Below are 20,415 nucleotides of genomic sequence, written 5' to 3'. Positions count from 1 at the left end.
ACCACTAACTAACCCAAACAGTTTACTATTCTCTGAAACTACTTATAAATTATTCTAATTTATGGGTTTTTGGATACACTTACTAGCGGCAGAACTTCCCTAACACAGTCATCTCCTTTTTAACATCCCTGCTGTCATGGTAGTTAATGTACCTGGTGTTCTCCTAACCATGTAGCTTTTGCAACCCGGATTCTCATTCCTTCAAAATTAATGAGAAATAGCGTCGGGAGGTGCAGACCCCTCCGGCGTGCTCCCCAGCTGCCGTAAATCACCAGCACCACCTTGTGGGTATCTGGCTTAGTTACTGGTCCCTCGTAGAGCTTGCAGCCTCCGTGCAAGCGGGACAGCACTCCCTCACTGCCTTTGTAGAAGTTTTTTCTGTGATAACCAAAGACAAGTGTTATAAGAAGCAGGTGACAGCTGTGAAATATTAGTGAGAAAATGTTATTTAATGAAGTGATGTAGCTTCATTTTGACAAAAGGTATGTTTTAAATTAATTTACATGACTGCTTTTTTTTCAATAAACAGGGTAGTTATCTTTAATTTTGATTAAATTTAATTTTATACAGATCAGCAGCTACATTCTGGACAATAATTTTAGCACTGTTACTGTGCATTTCTAATCAAATGGAGTAAAAAGTTTAATCAGCTTTGCAAGATGGAGGTCATTAGCTTTTTCACCATCAAAACCAATGTAGCTTTCACATGGAGCTCATTTCAGGCCTACTATAAAACATCTTCACTTTCCCTAAATATATGGTAGTTTAGGTGTTCTGTGCAAGTGAATGTGAAAACCAAAGGAATTTCTTTGTTTTTTCTAACCTTTGCTGTTAACAATATGTAGTGTTCATTTATGTGATATATATTAAGCTATAGACTTTTTCCTTTCTTAGCTATTCTTATGCAGTGTTTCAAAACGTTGCATGGTATGATCACATTGGATTTCTTGCTAACCTATGTTTCATCAGTTTATTATCTACCAAGTAGTTTTGAAAAGGCTTATTAGGGAATATATAGCTCTGACGCTTATGACAATGAAGAAGAATAGAAACAAAAAGAAAAAAAGTGTGATAAGTTATGAGAGCTGTATTTCAGTACATAAACGTTTGATGGCTCAAGGAATGTAATTTACTTTTGAGGCTTGCTATTACTTAACGATAGTGTCAGGAAATATTCAAGCTAAGATTGAATTAAAGAGTCTAAATTAAGCTATAAACGTGATCCCATGTTATGCATAAAACTGGTGTTATAAACTATATGAGACATGGATAATTTGTAGCAATCTTAAATGGGAATGCATGAAATAATTAGTCATGTTTTCATTGATTGAGGTTTATTGCTCTGCAACTAACTAAAAGTTTAAACTGTAGAATACTCAGTTGGGATCATGACTGTAAAGCATTACTCTATTTTTCTTTATGTATATGTATCCTAGGTTGTCACAGGAAAGAGTAATGAATTGAGCTGTGGTTGTTTCATTTCGTTTCAGTTCTAGATTTTCCATTTTTAAGACTGCTTTGAACCAGTGTTTTACTTTGTCAGAGTAAATACTTGTGATTTTACTTTTAATGCTAATCTCTGCACCCCTCCATCCCCCTTAAAAGGTGAACTCAAATACTTTATTAGGTAAAACTAATGGATGCTTTCTTATTCTTAAGAAAACTTACATGATACTGTTTGGGATTAAGCCATCCTGTTCTGGTTGTAGAGATGTATAACATGACATGAGACTGCATGAATCAGATGAAAATTCATGTTTTAGAAGTTAACCAAGTTAACAGTATTTGATATCTGCCTGCTCATATGGAAAATTAGCAGACTAATTCTACTTAACAGACGTACCTACTTAACGAAAACTACTGGGGTACTGTTTTCTGTTTATTAGTTCAGTGTGAAGGGAAGCAGTAGTTCTACTTGAAAGATTCTCACTAATGAAGAGTAAGGTGAAAGAGAAGTTAAAACATAAATGAATGCAATAGGAAAAAAAACCAAACAGATCAAGGTTAAAATTTAGTGACTTACCTCAGTTTTCCTCTACTCCTTATCATGATAGTGTACTTTGTGTAGCTGGGAAATAGTACTATCAAAAGCTTGATTTCAACATTATTTCCTTGAGTTTTTATTCCTTTTGAAATGTTTGCTTATTGATTTTTCTTGTATTTTCATCTTGGGTAGTACTAGATTCATAAAATACATATTTATATATTTTGAAGCTACTTGTTCAACTTTTTGATGATTTCGGTAAACCTTACAAACACGGTAACAGTCCTGTGACAGAGGTATTGCACCCTTTCTCACACAGTCAGAATAAAACACTGAAGTTGCCTTTTGGAGTACAATTAAGCAGTACAGTGAAAAGCTTTTGGTTATTTGGTCTTTTCCTTTAGCAACAATTAATATATTCATATATTATTCCTATAATATATACACATACAAAACCTGAACTACAAATCAGCAGAAACTTTTATGCTTGTGTTCATTAAATAACCATTTATTCTTGATCATAGCAATGACATAGCTAACTTGTTAGGCATTTGAGGTCAAATGCTCTTTATTTTAAGTGTTAACAGATTTTTTTTTTTCACACTGATCATATCAAAGAATAGCAATATTAAGATTGCAATAAGCCTACTTTTTTTCCTGTGACATGCAGAATGTCTTTGTAATATCTCGGGATCTGTTTTGAATTAAGTGTGTGCTGATTTGTGCAGCTGGGATCTAGCTTTGGTTTAAATAATCATATTTAGATGAGTAATAGGACTTAGGAAATATTTCTGAAAATAGCTATTTTAAAACACATCACTGACTAAGTAATGAACCACTGGATGTCACTGTCTTACTCCAAGTGCAAAGCTCAATTTTTTTTTTTTTTTTACACTATGATAAAGTATTAAGGTAGGCAATTACTGGTTTTGACTTTTCTGATAGGCATGGCTTTACATACAAAGGGATTACGAAGAAAGCAATATGGTTAACAGTGGTTACAGACAAGACATTTCAGCTGGTAAAATAGTGTCTGACCTGAAGTGCCCAATATAGAGAACTTGGTTAGGAAACTAGAGTCTGTATAGGAAATAGTGGGACAGATTCCTACAGAAAGGCTGACTCCTGAACTGGACTCTGCCTTTCTCCATCTCTTATATGAGTAATCTAAAGTTAGAATACAAGTACCACTCTATTTCAATCTCTCCTGAAAACGTCTTTATACTTTATCATTAACACATTTTTGCATATCTTCTGCTCATGAGGTTTGCATTCATACTGTTTAGTTACAGTTGTAGTATCTTTTAATATCTTTTGGAGTTTATTGTATGTTGGGTACTATATAAATGAACTGTTTTTATGACAGGTTTGTGCTTTGCTTTTAGACTTTATTTCCTTCTATTTTATTATTCAAGGTTGAGTGGGGGAAAGACTGTTCTGCCTGTGTAGTTCTGTGCTACTCAGTTTTCAATAGCTTCAGAGGGAAGTTTCTCTTAATAAAATTCTGCATAGACAGCCCATTGATGCAAATGAAGTTAAATCTTGTTTCTTTTTGTGTTGAATTAAAAAATGTAGCCTGTTAGGTCATACAAAAGAATTGCCACCTGAAGTCTTACTACAGTTTAAATGCTATAGAAACAGATGTAATCATGAAGAAAGCATTGAATGTGCCATTATTTTGCTGCGGAGTGTATCATCGAAGCGAGATGCTGAAGCAGATGTGCTTTCCCCAAATTATAGTGAAGTTCAGCATGCTTTGGACCTCAAGTTGAAGGTAGCGTTTGTTCTCCCTTGTGCCTCTGCTATGAAAATGTGGCAAGGTGGATTCATAGAACTGGTACCGTTTCTTCTTAAATCCGTTTAAATCCATTTAACTTCTCAGTAGTTTTCACATCACTTTCAGTTGCACTTTCCCTTCTGTCTAGCTCCTTGAATCTTGTATGTGTTCTTGAAACACTCCTTAGCTTCATTAGCCTAACCAGCTTTTAACCTGCATTTTTAATATATATCTTTATATTAATTTCAGAAGAAATGTTTGATAAAGGCAATTCAAAGATTGTGTTTGTTCTCTGGCCTGCAGCCGAGATGCTTCATCTGTCCACAGGGTTGTTTTTCTCTTGGTTTTTTTTGGATGCTTTTGAATGCTGACAGCTACAGATACAGAGCAGTGTTATTTGCATGAGCAACAAAAATCATGAATCTGTTTCCTGTATATTTATTTTATGATGGCTTATAAGCTTTCTCTCTTGTATGTTTGGGACATACTCTAGTACGCTCTAGAGCTGGTTTTCCCCAGCGATGGCAGGTGCTTTGTCTTCGAACTTGCTGCTTGTTTTCGTGGAACTTGCAGACTTGGTGTTCTTACTGGTCTGCCAGCTGAGGTTATAGTCAGTACCTGAGGCAAGGGAAGCAAAGGTGCTAGTGCTGTGGTTCTGTGAACAATTTAAGCCAGCATAAGTCTGTGCTGCAACTGAACGATTTGGTCATTTCTCTTTCCTGTTCCTGCCTGCTTGCTTCTTCAGCAATATTAGTAAAAGATTTATGTAGCTCCTCAGTGAAATGATTTATATTACCACTTCAGGCTGGATTAGTTTTAATCATAATAGAGTGTCAGGTTCTGTGTAACTGTAATGACTCCTTTCTGATTGAATGACTGATTGCAAAAATAATGGTTTTTCTGGATCATGCCTTTTTAAGCTGTACCTTCACTGCTATATCATTTAGACTTAATTAAATGGTTTGCAAGAAATCAGAATACAGTGCAGGTGGAGGTTTTTTACATTAAATAATTATATACCATATAAACATATTAGAATTTTTTTCCTTTGACTTTTATATTCTAATGATGTTTTAAGTTAATTCAGGCTTCAACAATGGAAGGTCAAAGTTCGTCCATACAGGATCTTTATTCTCTGTAAATCCAAGATGTGTAGAATAGTAACTTCCCTGAGAAGTACACTGTAGTTTTTTGTGAGTTGTCATATGCAAGTATTTTTTGTGAGCCCAGTAATGTTTTGTTCAGTGTGGCGTAGCAGAAAATCACTACATGCTGTGAAGTTAAAGCTTTTATATGAAATCGAGCTACATCTTATCAGTTGAATAGATTTGTTTAGTTAAATTTTTGACATGCTAATATACTTGCTCACTCCTTTGAAGAGCAAACAGATGTGGAAAAGAGTTTTACTAAACCAAAGTTGAACCAGACTTTTGTATGAGTAAGTTTCTCCATAGATCAGACCCTCTGAGTTAAATTTGTCGAGCTGTATAGAACTGCAGGTTGTCCAGAGTTCTGGGAAGATAAGCCCTTCACTCTTTCCTATTAAGGCAGGAACCCGTAGAGCAAAAAATAGGACTTAGTCATGTTCTTACAGAATATTTGAAAACTGCTTATTCATTAGCAGATACCGCTCTAGGTAAGCTACTTGCATTACAACTAAGTTCCATGTCAGATTTCATGGGCCTAGACAATCAAATAGGATATAGTTTTATTGTAACCTGGACTGGCACTGCTGGTCTAGCTTGCATGTTTTTTTGAGCTGATCAGTATAACACATTATCCAGTGAGTTTTTTTTCTTCTCTTCTGTAAGTAGAAGAGTATTAGACATCCAGTAAAGGGTGCTTGACTGTGTCAAACCCATTGGAACCAGGCTGATTTAAAATACTGTTCTTGCTCCATCCAGCAGTTTATTATTATAGTAGAGATGGATTCTCCAGAGGTGGAAATAACTGCTACAAATATCAACAAAACAAGAAATGAAGAGCACTACGTTAGTCTTCCTCCAACATCTAGGATGACAGGCTCTGCAGTCTTCTCCTTTAAAGCATAGTATTATATTGTCTTGGGGCATTTACTTCATCTCATGGAAGCTGTCAGGGTTTTTGCTTTAAATTTTCCTGCAAGTATGATTAGCCTTAGAGCAAGTATTGAAGTATTTGACAGTTTACTTGCCATAAATGTACCTTTATTTATTACTTTCACTAAATTATTCATACTTGCAGCATACAATGGGGCTGGCTGCACCTTTCGCCTTGCTGAGTGCAGCTTCCTCCAAGGTGTCAAATTTTGTTTTGACCACACTGGAGTGAAATTCAACAGCTTCTTTATGTTTATTTAGGACTTTGGATTGCTGTTCACTTGGATAAGAAGCAAAATTACATTGCTAAGCTAACACTTGCATGTTATAAAACATTGTAATGTTAGTTGTTCCCATATACCCAGGATAGTAATTCTTGCAAGAGGAGACAATAATGGATCAATTGGGATGTTTTACCCAAGTCTTAATTTTATAAAAGCTTCTCCTTCCCAAAGGTTTCCATAAAGCCTTTTTGAATAAAGGCCCTTTGGGATATTACCAGTTGAATTAATATTTCTAATCTCTCATGAAATCTTCTGTAGTTATCTTCAGCATTTTATCAGTCTCTTCACTCTCAGCAAAAGCTACATTCCTGTCAGTAATTGGTCAGTTTTTAAACGTAATGTACTTTCTTAGAACGGATTAATTCATAACTGCTAAATCTTTGCACATAATTAATACTTGACCCTTGCTTATTCTCTATCTAGAGATCTCTTGATTCTCTAAATTACATGTTGACACAGTAGACTCCTATAACCTTAAATCTAGTGGAAACCTGTTATTCAGCTATAAAGCATCGTGTGTGTGTGTATATATATATATACACACACACTGTTCACAGTTTAGGTAGATAATCAGACAACAGTTTATCTGCCACTGACTTGTTCCAATATATGATCTCACAGACTAATATGATCTTTCTGATCTGTCTTTGGAATTGCAAGAGTGTACAAAAAAGAGGAGGAAAAGGGGAGGGAAAAAGTACATCTTGCATAAAACAAACAGTTACTACTTTTTCGTCATATTACAAATAGTATTGCATAGCAAAGCTCACTTCCAAGGGAAGTAAAGCACTTCTGTTGCCTTGAGGTCTGTTCAGAGATGTAAAGTATTACTGTTTTCTTTTAGTTGCATAATGAATTAAAAGGCAAGGTTATAAAAATCAACAATGTAAAGCTTTAATCTTTACAGACCTCAAGCCGGGTCTTTAGTATCCATCTCTTGTGAATTTAAGCTCTAACAAACTTTTTTAGAGGTTTTCTCTATCCTAAAATATTGTTCTCTGAAGCCAGATAGCCTTGTGTCAAAAGTTATACTGAAACTGTTTTTAATCTAGAATGTGCAGTAGGACTGTTCCCAAAAGCTACTATTATGCAAAAAGTAGTGGTTACTTCTAAATGATCTCATGATTTTATTGGTATATAAGTGTGCTTCCAAAAAGTACATTTAGAAAAAGACATATTTGTAACAGGCACGTACAATAAGCTACTAGATTTTTGTTCAGTCGGCAAGAGCTTTTGCCAACTGCTGCACTTAGGGGGTTAAGTCTTCATTGCTTCTTTGGGTTTCAGTGGTATTGAATGCTATGCTGTGCACCAACTTTGGAAGCAAAAACTAATTAAAGCCAGATGTAAAAGAAGAATCATAATCAATTGCCAGGTTTAGATGAAGAGATGATTCATTTGGCTGCTTGCACTACCCGACCTGGAAGCTGCTCATTGAAAAGCTCCCATCATTTCAGGGGGGGGGAGGGGGGGGGGGGAAGCATGCAAGTCATGTAGTTAATTAGGGCAGACATCCATTACCTAATGCCTTCTGCTGAGGTTGTTTATTTTACACACTTAACAGATTTTAATGTTAAGATTTTAACATAACTCTTGAGAGGCATGATGTAAGTAATGCTTACAGTTGACAACGTTCATTTACTTAAGCAATTCACTGGCAAGACAGTGTGACCTTTGAGTATTGCAATCTGTTATCTAGTTACATGCTATTCACTCTTTTTCTAGTTTTGACTACAAGATTTTTAAAACTTGTATTTGAGCACAAAAGCTCTTTTGAAACCCTATGCATTTTATATCTGAATCTCTGCTCTGGCTCTCTAATTTACTATTTGTACCATAGTGATGCTCAGTGACTGCAAGAAATTTCAGGCCTGAAGAAACAGACTCATTTAAAAAGTTCTTCATACTTAAATTTCTAACAGGAAAATCCAGTCCAGGGGTTTTAACTATGACTTCAGTTACCTTTGCATTAGATTTTAAGCTACATCTCCCTGCTGTCATCTCAGTTGTCATTCATTTTCTTGCTCAGCTTGGTCTCTAGCCATAATTCTGGAAGATGGACAGCCTAATTTGATCTTTCTGAATTTAACCATATCACTATATATGATCCTAAAGAACAGCTATGAACATTATGTATGACACTACGGAAGTTTTTTAGTTCAACTTCGATGTATTAGAAACCTTCTGAAATAGAAGAGCTACTATGCTTAGAGTTGGCTTGAATTCTGAAAGATTCATGCCTCTGGCAATACAGTGTACAGATTTAAGCAATTGCTCTGCTGACCATTGCTTTGTTTCCTATAGTGAGGACATAGGATGGGTCTATAGAACCAGCTACTTTCACTCTAAAACTTTCACAGAGTTGGTATCGGGTATATTATTCCTACTTCTGTCCTGTCATATTACACAAGTACAGTACACTGCCAACTAGAAGAATAACATAAATTACTGAACTCTTAAGTATTACTTAGATCATACCTTAAATTTAACAGCTTCCCTGGTCTTAGATCATTTATATAAGGTACTTTTGAAATTTTTTTAAAATTTTTTAATTTCTAGCACAAACTGTTTTGGCAGTCGCTTCCCAGTTTGAGAATGCAAGCCCCAATTAAGGCTTTTCCTTAGGCAAACTTCAAATGTGATGGGAGGAGTAGGAAGACTCATCCACTGAGTCAGTTGTTTACCACAGGTTTTATTTTATTTGAGAGCACTTATGCTGACTCCTTATACAGCTTTGTAATGATAGTTACTTTATTCCTACTTTTCCTTCAGGGGAATAGAATCAAATGTGCTTAATTTTTAGGCAGAAAACTGGCAAAAGTTTATGTAATTAATAATCCTTCCAACAGAATATGAATTAAAATGAATTGGAGCACACTGGGTTTAATCTCTTTGGCTGGCATCTTCAAACAAGTGAAGTATTTGAAATAGTTACATGTTGAGCACCTGCCTCTCCCCAGGAGTCCTGAAGATCCCAGCCTTTAGTATAGTCGTTCAGATCCTGACATATCTTGGCTAAGAAACCATTTGTTGTTTTCTGATTCTTTTTTTTTTTTTTTTTTTTTTTAGCCCATTTTGTGCAACTAATCTGCAGCACAGAACGTGCATTAGCTCTTAGAGCTGCCTCCTCCTTTGCCTTTGCATATAGTCGTCTTGCTTCTGGAATTACAGGTGAGTGAAGCAAGTTTAAAAAGTACAATGTGGAAAGCAGCCATTAGTGGCTGATGGACTTTAGCCTCATTAGAAACACATTTTTGTTTTTCTTAGGAGTAGAACTGCTAGAGGAGAGGTACTTAAAACATACTTAATATAGTAGACTTGTCAGTGAAAGGCATTCAGATTATTAGCAGTTAGTATATAGTGGATAATGAACGAGAGGAGAATTTGTATTTAAATTACCATTCATAATTTTCTGCGCTATTTTTTTCAGGTACAGAAACTTCCGTTGGTCTAACACAGGTCTCAACAGACAGCTATTTGAAATAAGATGTACTTTAGTTTGTAGGTATTTGGGGTATGACTTGGAATCAAGAATGCACGTATAGGTCTGGTATAACTAATACCAAGTTGGGAAATACTGTGCTAACACTGAGTATGAATCCTGTATTGGCAAACCTAGTTCTTATTAATATTTCTAATAGCTTGCTATTTCTCTATTTTTCCTCAAGCATGTTGTATTACCAAAAGGTTAATGGATAGTTACAGTTACAAAGGAAAGTGTAGCTACATGCACAGGGCTATTTACTTATGGTGGTGTTATCTGCTTTTCAAGCTGAAGGGTTTGGCATTAGCTTGAAAATGCTAGAGCTCTCTCTTTTGAAATTTTGATTTCCTACCTGATATTAGTTTATATTTATACAAGTACCAAAGTATTAGGGATCAGTTTATACTGACAGTCCATGTCCAGTCCAGATTTCAGTACAATAGTTAGTTGAATGTAAGCACTAAAGGTGGGAAATTAAACTTCTAATTTTTAAGTACTGTATAATTGAGGATTCCAAACGAAAGCCAGGATTTGTATCCCAGTCTGGTTGAAGGGTTTACTCAGGACTGGTGATGAGTTTTCAGACAACGACTTTCACAATGGGAAGTGAAATGCATATGTTTCCCAGTGAACATGGAAATAGTTACCACCTGAAGCAGCAGCTCAGCATCTTTGGAGTCTGTAATTGACTGTCTATTCTACAGAAAGTGGTATGGCTCTAGTAACTAGTGTTAAACTAAAACTCTTGTGGAATTTGATGATCTCTTGATCAAACATTCACAAATACCTCATTTAAAAAGAACTTATTTCTCAATATTAAATGTGCAAACAGGGCAGAAGAAACCATATTAAATATCCAATAGCTTTGTGCTGCTGGTTTTTTGGGTTTTGTTGTTGTTCTTTACCTCCAGTTGAAGTATATTTTTGTCAGAAATTTGAGTGTGCTGTGCTTTTCCTTACTTTTATAGTTTAGTTATGGAAAATAGAAGTCAAAGCCTGAAGTGAATATTAGGTATTCTGTGATATGTGATCACATACTTGCTTATCACATACTGAATATATAGGTTGTATTAAAATATTGTGCTATCGCACCATTTCATTTTCTCAGCAAATAAGCTGAGTAAAACTGAAATTATCTGCTTAGAAAGATATCTTTTCCATTGAACTACATGCTATAAACAGAGGTGATAGCTGTCTATCACATGCGATCTTAGTGTCATGTCACGAAGATATTTCTTGATCTTAAAACTACACTATGCCCTCATATCTCAGCAAACTGCATGCTCAAGTGAGGAATGGGAGTACAGTTGCTACGAAAAAACAAGTTAAATTTAGAAGCAAACAAGGCAAGCCTAATCTGAGCAATGCTCTGCTTAACTTCTTCAAATGCAGGAGGTTTCAGAGGGAAGAATCTAGGTAAAGCACTAAGGGGCAGGTAGAAGTTAAATTTGTAGCAGAGAAAATGTGTTGTGGTGTTATCCCTTAGTACAATATGCTACGGAGTATCTTCCCTAGCACTGTCAAATGTAGTTTAGTAAATGCTTTGACCTGACACGTGAGTTCATTTCTGGGCCTGTGCCTTTTAAACCACGAACGTAACGTAAATGGAACTCGTTTTTGTAAGTAAGTTTTACACTGCCGTCTAACTTTCTCAGCTTCCGGGTGCACAGCAGCGTAGCTCTGACCTGGGCTGAGGCGCTCCCTGATCACGCTGTTCATTCGTGCTGTGTTGCAGATAACGGATGCTGGTCACAAGGAGGGGACCATCTCCCCACGGTGCTGTGGGCCCAGGATGCTGTTACCCCTGGCTGCCCTTGTCTGCCGCACTGGGGCTGCAGGCTTTCACTGTTCTGCTGATGCTTCCCACCATCGAGATTGAGACACATTTACCAAGTAGTTAAAAATCTTTCCTGAATTGCTTCCTTTTCTGCTATTGTTTCACAGTGCATTTGACTAACTTGTGGATAATGTCTGGCCACACAAGCATGAAACCCACGAAACTTCAAGCATTGGAGTTACAAAGAATTGGTGCAAATTAGGGAACCATCCCATGAAGATGCTGTTTGATACTTTTTTTTATTCAAAATTTTTTTCAGAAATAAATAGGAATGCAATGTTTCACTATTAAACATTCCAAATATTTCTACAGCTCAATCCCTTCACCTTTGTGGGGTGTGCACAGAATGCAGTTGTTCATTTAACCAGCTTTGTCAAAAGAAGCTCGTATGCATGAGTAGGAGCATCATTAGGGATGTTAGTCTCTTCAGGTTCCATCTGAAAACAACGGGCTCCTTCAGAGACTGATTTAGACAAACTTTTATGCTATGAATTCTCAGTTTATAAGTTGCACTCATTCTCTAAATCAGTCCCTGGAGGAGCCTTTCTGTCCATTGGTTATAGAAAGACCAGTACAGTAACTGTTCTGCGGACTATTGTGATCCAGGACTTTTTAATACAACTTTGAGTTGAAGATGTCTTTCATCTTGCCCAATGTAATAGTATCAAGTTATCTGACTGCCATTTGGAGGGGGGAGGAAAAAAAAAAAAAGACTGATTGAGTGTAACTTGTTTGGTTCTTTTAACTTACTCGCTTATTGCTTAAGCCTTCAGCAATCCACTTCCACTTTCACATGTACCTGCTCACTATCGGTTATCCCCTGACATTCTTTCGCTATTAATTGCCAATAGATAAGGTCAGATATTCCTCTCACGGAGGTTATATATTGGGACCACGCCATTTAACTGTTGAAGTTAAGGCAGTTGACTGACAAATTCCTATTTTTGTGTGAAGAAATCTATCAAAACCTTAAAAGATAAATGAAAAGTCCCAGTTGCTGCATTAAGGTGGTTTATTTACTATAGTGTAGGTAGGAGTGATGTCATTACAGATAAATTACTCAAAAGGGATTTTTTGTTTGTTTTTTGTTTTCTTTTAATAGAAGGCCACAGGAACAATGAAGAACTGAATACAGATGGCATAGGGCTGACAGTATTAGTCAGTCACTCAATTCCTACAGCCTGCTTGAAATGCAAAATTACTTTTCACATTCAGTATCTGTACTGCATATCTAACAGCGACTAGTTTAGAATTCTGTGAGGAGTCACAGCTTTGCTTGGATATCACAACCTTCTCATCCATACAGGGTTCGTCTGCAGCTCGTTATGTTTGGACTGATTTCCTTGAATATCTGTTCAGTTCTAAGTATCTCCAAATGCAGTGATCAAGTCTGCTTAGCCCAGGTTCATGTTCTGCCTTAACCTTTGTGACCAAGTTAAGGAAACTAAAATGAGAAAAGATAGTTTGTTCATACTTCATAGAGCATTGGAGTTTCTCAAGGATTTATTAATGACAGATTCAACTAGGAGGGCATTAGTTTTCACAGAACTTCTGCAGTTGTAAGTAATGCAAGCTTGATTTTATGTAGCTGCTCACTCTATAAACCACTTCTTGTTTGTACAGTTCATTTCATAGTAGACCTCTCTGCCTTCCCCAGTTCATGTTTTTCCTCATTAGCTACTTGATGCACCAGAACATAGTATTGGAAATGAACACTGTTAAAAGTTTGCTATGGCAGGTAATGAAGGTTATCCATTTACGTTATAAATGAATGCATGTCATAGCATGTACACGAGTTCTCTGAAGCCAGTGATCTCAACAAATCAATCTTAGGACCCATTGGAACTGTTACCTGTTACTTTCATCCTGGGAAAGAATCAAAGCACTCCATCTTAGGGACGCTGGGAATGACAAGTTTAATACAATGACAGGTACATGCAAAAATACTCTGAGCCCAAATATTTTTTTTATCACTTCGAAATTTACTCCTCATGTATTAACTCTTCGCACAGGGCACAGTTTAATACTTAGCATACGTATTCCTAGGATAAAAAAAGAAAATAACTCCTTCCTTTTCATGAGTGAAAGAACATAGAATCTAAGAATTCTTGTAACTGTACTTGGAACAAGTGCATGGGGGCATCCAGAAGTACATGAAAAAGCAGTCCAAGTAATTTTGCTTCAAGTCTTGATACTATCTCAGTAGTGTTGATGCTATCTAGATAAGCCTTGAGTTTTCTTCAGCAAGTGGTAGGAGCAAGAAGCTGTGTATTAACATCTGGCCCAGAGCATCTGAATAGGAAAGAGGAAGTAACATAGGGTCAGATTGCTCATTAAGTAAATGGGTTGCTTGTGATTGTGAATGAATTTATTACTTAGCAACTCAGGAATATTTGGATGTAATTGCAGAATATTTTTGTTGCATGTTATTCAATGAAGGTATATTGTCAGGCAAGGAGGTGATAAAACTCAGGGTATGTTTACATCTTATCTTGCCTACTGTTGCACAGTAGGCTAGCCTGCGCTGAGCTTTGTGCTGCTGCTACTTAAAATGAACCAGTTTAAAGATGGTTTTGAAATATCTACCCTAGTTTAACTACATGAATGGTCCCGTTGGACACACTCCAGGCATTTGCTATTGGCTACTGTTAGACACAGGTTATGGGGTTAGATATCCTTTGGTTTGATATGGCACAGCTGTAAGCTATTGCCAGGCATGAGTGAGGCACCTTAAGTTTAAAAAGAAACAAAAGAAAGACCCCCTGTGTTTAAATTCTAAAAATTCTTTCAGCTACCAGCAAAACTTGTGCTCCACTACACTGCAGGAGTACTAGAGGTGAGCGAAGAAGAAAGTAGTATTGTTCATAGATTCTGTATAGTGGGCAATATTGGGGGATTAATCAACCCCCAAAGGTTTCATTTTAGCTTTCGAAGTTTTAAAAAGCCTGAAAGCTTTCTCTACAGAACAACACAAATGAGTCCATTCTTGGAGTAGGAGCAGCAAATGCTGTCAGGTTTTTCTGTTGTTCTCACAGATTTGGGCATCTCGGTATTTCTTCTGCAACAGTGACCCATGTGCAGCCTTTGACACCTCTTCAAGAGCTGCTGTACAATGAAGTATTTGCCCTACATTTATAAAATTCAGGAAAACTGACACATTTTTGTTAACTCATTGCACTTAAGTGGCTTGGCAAGTTAAATGAGGTATTTAGGGAGTGATTACTTGTGGCTATCAGTGGCTTCTTTTACAGCACAGCCACCAGCTCAATAGCAGTCAAGTGAGTTTTCTGACCCTCTGACAGTGTGGGGCCCAGCAAGCACTTTGTGGTTCTTTCATGCATGAGAATACGCATGCATAATGGTAGTGAATGGTTGCTCTGTGCCTGAAATAATGTAATGCTCCCCGAGAACTGAGCTATCTCCTCTTCTGTCTTTTTTTTTTTTTTTTAAGGAAAAAACCCAACAACACTCAAACCTGTTGCGTGCACGTGGTAAATTATTTTTCAAACACACATCTGCTACATTTTTTTTTTTTTAAATGTCTGTATAATGCCACCACCAAGGTATTCAATACATTGCAGGAAAACGTTTAGCTAGCAGGTTGCTTCTTCTGAAGGCCTAATAAAAGCATGTTAAACTCATTAGCTGAGACTTTTATTAATGTTTTGTGCTTTTGTCTGGAGGCTAATCTGGAGGAAGGAAAGTGAGAGAAAAAATTAAAGATTTGAGCCTACTGCAGTTATGCTGGACATATGGTTTACCACAGGAGAACGTGTAGCTATTGAAGTTTTTCCAGACAAATACTTCTTTTAACAGACCTTTTTTTGCCATAAAATCACCTTTGGATCAAAAACTCTACGGCTTGGAAGAACTTCTCCTTGATTAAAACAGGATGCTGCTTCACATTCTAGTTGGATGTGATATTCCTTTGGACCTGGTGTAACTGAAAGCCAGATCCAATTATTTCACACTTTTTTTTTTTTTTTTTTTTGGTAACTTCATATTGAAGTCCTACCAAGATTCTGGGGGTGAAGAATCCTGGTTACCAGCATCTGCAGTGTAAGCTGACCTGCACATGGGATGGGGCAATGAAGGCTTAGTGTCCATACTTAAGAGTGGTTTAGGTTATTATCATAGTCATTAGTTTTAATTTCCTCTGATAGGGCTTTTTACTTACAGCTAGTAGATAACTTTCTGTTTGATTTTTATTCATTCATTCAAATGGATTATAAGTTGAAAGGATGTTTTCAGAAATTCTCTTTGGTGTGGGTAACCTTCATTGAGACTGTTCTCAACTGGTCATAGACTCTAATGCTCACTTGAAAAATTTGTTTTCATATGACTGTCGTAGTTTTCTCTATGAAGTGACTGTGCTTTATCTAACAACTTTTAATCAAAAACTTTTTTGTGAAAAGGTTCATGTAACATTTTTTTTTAATAAAATTTTATGTAGGACATTTATATAAGGTATGCTGTGTTTGTAATTTTTTTAAAGGGTAGGGTATGCAATCACATGCAGGATGCAACTGACTTTGAATTATACTTGTTTGCAGTCAATTGATGATGGGATGAAACCTGCAGCCTCAAATAAATCACAAACTACTTTTTCTCTGCCTGCTCCTGCACTAGACACGTTTCTGAGAAACTTCGCCCTCTGAGTAACAGTGTCTAGTGTGTATAAGAATATACTCAAGAATGCTTATTTTAAAGAAGTGCAACATTAGATGACTAAGAATGCAACTTAGGCAGAAAGAACTGGCTGTGCTTAGCTTTTCTTTAGATGTAGCTGAAGCTTATGTTCATGGATTACTATGTACCAGGAGTACAAAGAAGCACATTGTATTTTATCAAATCTTATGTGTATTCTTAAAAGAATCAGTTGTTAAAATAGTTAATCAAATGATGGGGCGAGATGGCAAACTGAGATGATGGGCCCTTTTCCTTGCTATCAGTATGTCCTCCTTTAGCAATAAAGCGTAGTGTATTCTCTGAAGGGCAGAATCTGATAATTTGATTTCAGGAAACTAAAAATGTCCACATTGAGTTTTCAGCTTTATCCTACTGAAGTTGGTATCTGCCTGCATGTGTCTGTGACAGGGTTCTTTAAGCATGCTGTGAGAGAGATGTGAAAAGATATACAGGATGACCTGAAAGCAGAATGAGAACTAAAACATCTAGGTTTGGCAAAGTTCCTGTCAAGATAAGTTGTTTCTAATCCTTAGGCACTTTTAACTGCTGCAGTTCTATGTTCTGTGTCACGTGTCGCCATATTAATCCATTGGCCATATCTATTCATATAACAGAGTGAGTTGCTGTGATATTAGAGGAAGCGTACCTTAATAGTTCAGGATATGCATTTAATTCTGTATGTTCTTCATCCATATACTTGTTGTGAGGCCTTGAGCAAATCATTTAATTTGTGCATCTCCCATAAGCAGGATAAAACTGTTTTCCCCAAAGTTGTCAGTATCTTCTGAAGACATATCTAAACATCAGTGTTTCTTTTTTGGCTATCTTGAACTTGGCTATCTTCAGCAAGAGGCCAAGAGCCAGTGAGTTGTTTGGCATTGATAAACACCTGACCCACCTAAACAATGCTAGCCAAGTTCCCATCTCTGTTCAAGTAATCTTGAATGATAAGCAGCAATTGCTTCCTAAATACAACACTTCAGAACATTTAGTGACAGTAGGGAAGCTATCATTGTCTTTGTGCATCTGATAATAATTTTGACCATAAACCAAGTGGGAAAAGAGGGTGTATCCTAGATCATTCCGGAGAATTTTCTGCTAAAAGTGATGTCTGAGACATGTTTGACTATCACATATCATGGGGGAATATGAGAAAAAGTGGTAAAGCCATAGATGTATTCTTTCACAACTGGAGACAAAAATATAACTGGGAAAAGCTCGTGTTTTGCATTACCCCATGATGTGATTTCTCCTTGATCCTATGAATTGTTGTAGTTTCCAAGTAGAATGTAATTAGAAAGCATGTGGACCTCCATGTGGTGTAACTGAAAAATATATTTAGAAAAATAAATCACTAACAGCTAGCTTTTTTAGCTGTTGCTTTGAAATTCTCTAATTGGATTATTAGCAGATGGTGCCATTTCTATTGTCTTGCCTCACAGCAGTCTTTACTGAAAAAGGAAGAAAAAAAGTACTCTCTATGCCTAATTAGAGGAATGTTTCATCTGGAAAATGTTGCCTTTAGTAATCTGCCTCATAGCTATTGTCAAATAGTGGTAGATGAAATAATTTCATGGATTCATAGATCTTTCCTAGAGAATATGGATTGTAACTTGTTTCCAGTGAAAAGTAAAACTGTTACCTTGCTGTATTTTTCCCTCTGGTAAGTAAGAGGCACCATTGAGAAACAATGCCTCTCTAACACGTATTTGTGCTGACGACCCTTTGACTTATTCCTCTAGAATTTGAAATGTAATATTAATTTTCTTCTGGTTTGGTGAAAGTGTATTGTCACAATGTGGTTTATGTAACTTATCTTAAATTTTTCCTTTTATCTACTTCACTAACAGGTGAAAGTACTCTTTCAGTTGGGCCATAAGCTGTATGCCACGTTCAGTCAGTAAATAGATTAAACAATTCCTATTCTAATTTCTGTGGAGGTAAAAGTTCTGCTTGTAACTATTTAATTAGTTATCTTGTCTAGTTGATGACTCTTTTTGAATAGATAACTAGATAACTAACAATTTGTTGTTTGGGTATAAATAATTAATCCTAGCAAGTGGAGCATAACTTTACAACAAGACTTGGGTTATATCCTCAGGTGGAGAAGAAATCAGTTTTAGTATGATGGGAGCAAATAAGCAAAAATTTAGTCCTGAAGTGGTTGAGTTAACTTTAAAGGGTGTGTGAATACACTGTTTACTGATCAACTTCCACTTACTTTGCCCTATAAGGCTTGATTTTTTTTTTTTTTTAAGTGGGTCTATTAAGTCTATTTTTACTATAAATGTTTAGGCTCTAAGATTCTTGTTAGAGACAGATGAGTTTACCTGTCAACTTTGGGAGGAAAATTGTCCTGTCCTTGGATAAACTTGTGTTGTAGAATGCCGCATTATGAAAAACTTCATTAAAGTTTTCTCAGTGAAGCAGGAGGCTACTGTAACAAAGATTTACACGAGTAGAGAGGACACATAGTTGCCATTTAAGTGGCACATGGAGAACAGACTTCAGGTTTCCCCAAATCTAGAACTGTCAACCTAAATTTTCCAAGTGTCAAGGTCTCTAACAGTAAAAAATGCTAGCTGAGTGAGTGTTTGTTAACGTACATGGATGGAACCTTTGGAGTCTTGACAGCATTTAGCAATTTACTATCTGTCTTGTCTAAACCATAGCAGGATTCATACATCTTGTTTGCCTCTACTGGCATTGATGCACATGCAGCGTGCCATTCTTACACTGAAAAGGTTGTGGTAACTCCTCTTGCCAGCTGAAAAATATCTTGGAAAACAAATGCAGCTTTTAGACAGTTCTGCTATAATTGTCGCTTACTAATTTGGGGAAACTTTTGACGCACCTATTCCCAGAAGGGAATAATTTAAGCTTTTCTTGTTAAGGATTTGACCTGTTTTGATTATATTTGCTCACCAAATTGGTCACCAAAACTGTTAGATAGTAAATGCATATACTTGCACAAATTTGTATTTCTCAAATCTAAGCTTGTACCATTTGCCAAATGGATAAATAGTGTACAATGGGTTACTGAGTATTATACGCTGAATCAGATGCACGTAAAACGTCATGCAGTCTTTGAATTTTCTGTAATGGACGGCAAAGACATCTTTAAATCAGCTATTTCATATCACTTACATAGATTTATTTTGCAATGAAAAAGGCAGCATTTCAAATCGCAATTGTTTACTGAAGTAATAAGAACATCTGTGATAGAGCTGGAGAGGAAGAGTTGTAGTAAAGTTAACCTTAATAGAAACGTATCAAGCAGCTTGCTGTTTGTAGTATTGACCAATAAATAATCACTTTTAGGCTTTGCTACAACTTCGTAACCTCTCTGTCTGGGAAGAGTCTCAAAAGGAAATATGATGATTCCTTTTCCTTTAATGGCTCTCCTGTGGACCATGGAGTTCCAATGTTGGTGATTAAATGGTAATCACTATCTATATGCTGGTTTTTACTGTAGAAACATACTGCTGTCATGTAACTTTTCTGTTTTGCCTTCTACAGTGAGATCTTGCAGCAAGAGATACACTTACTCATAAACTTTCATACATCCGGTCTTCAGAAGTAGTGGAACAGTGGGCCTGATCTATGTAGCATATGCGCTATTCTGAATGCTCTTGAGTAAAAATTTGCTAGAAGCAATGCTGAACACGGGACAAAATAGTGTTCTGAATGATCAAGGTTAAGTAATGAAATGCCACATGAATTTACCTAAACAAAGCAGCTGGACTTAGGAGTTGGAAACCAAAGATTTAGAACTTGAATAAAAAAGTAATTTACATTTTTGTACATTTGTGAGTTTTTATTGTTTGGAATTAAGAGTTATCTTAGTTTTATGGTGTCATCTGGTCACTTCTGAAGGATACATTTATATTTCTGTTTAGGACAGCTGTAGTAGTGACATCATTGCTGCAGCATGTGTTTATAGAAATTGTCGGGCTTGAAACCTATTATAAGGTTTTTATGCCTTGGTTAACAATGTCTGGTTTTAGATTTCAAGGTATGCGGTGGACTCTCTAGGGGTGATGCTGCTTGAAGCTACAAAACTGGCTGTGTCTATTGAATCCATATTGTAGATGGTTTGGAATGTTCCCTGATGTAATTGGTTAAGTAAGCAAAGTAAAAGGAAATCATAAACTTGTGTTGAATTTGTCTGTATATACTGGAGTTGCTTAATGTGTTTCTTCTAGAGGGATGCAAAGAAGGGCCTGCATGAAAGCCAGAATTGTACTAGTAGATGTTAAGCTGTGAATGCCGCTCCAGTTGT

The sequence above is a fragment of the Aptenodytes patagonicus genome, chromosome 12, assembly GCF_965638725.1.
Source record: "Aptenodytes patagonicus chromosome 12, bAptPat1.pri.cur, whole genome shotgun sequence".
NCBI classification, from domain to species: Eukaryota; Metazoa; Chordata; class Aves; order Sphenisciformes; family Spheniscidae; genus Aptenodytes; species Aptenodytes patagonicus.
Note: the sequence above shows the minus strand (reverse complement) of the source record.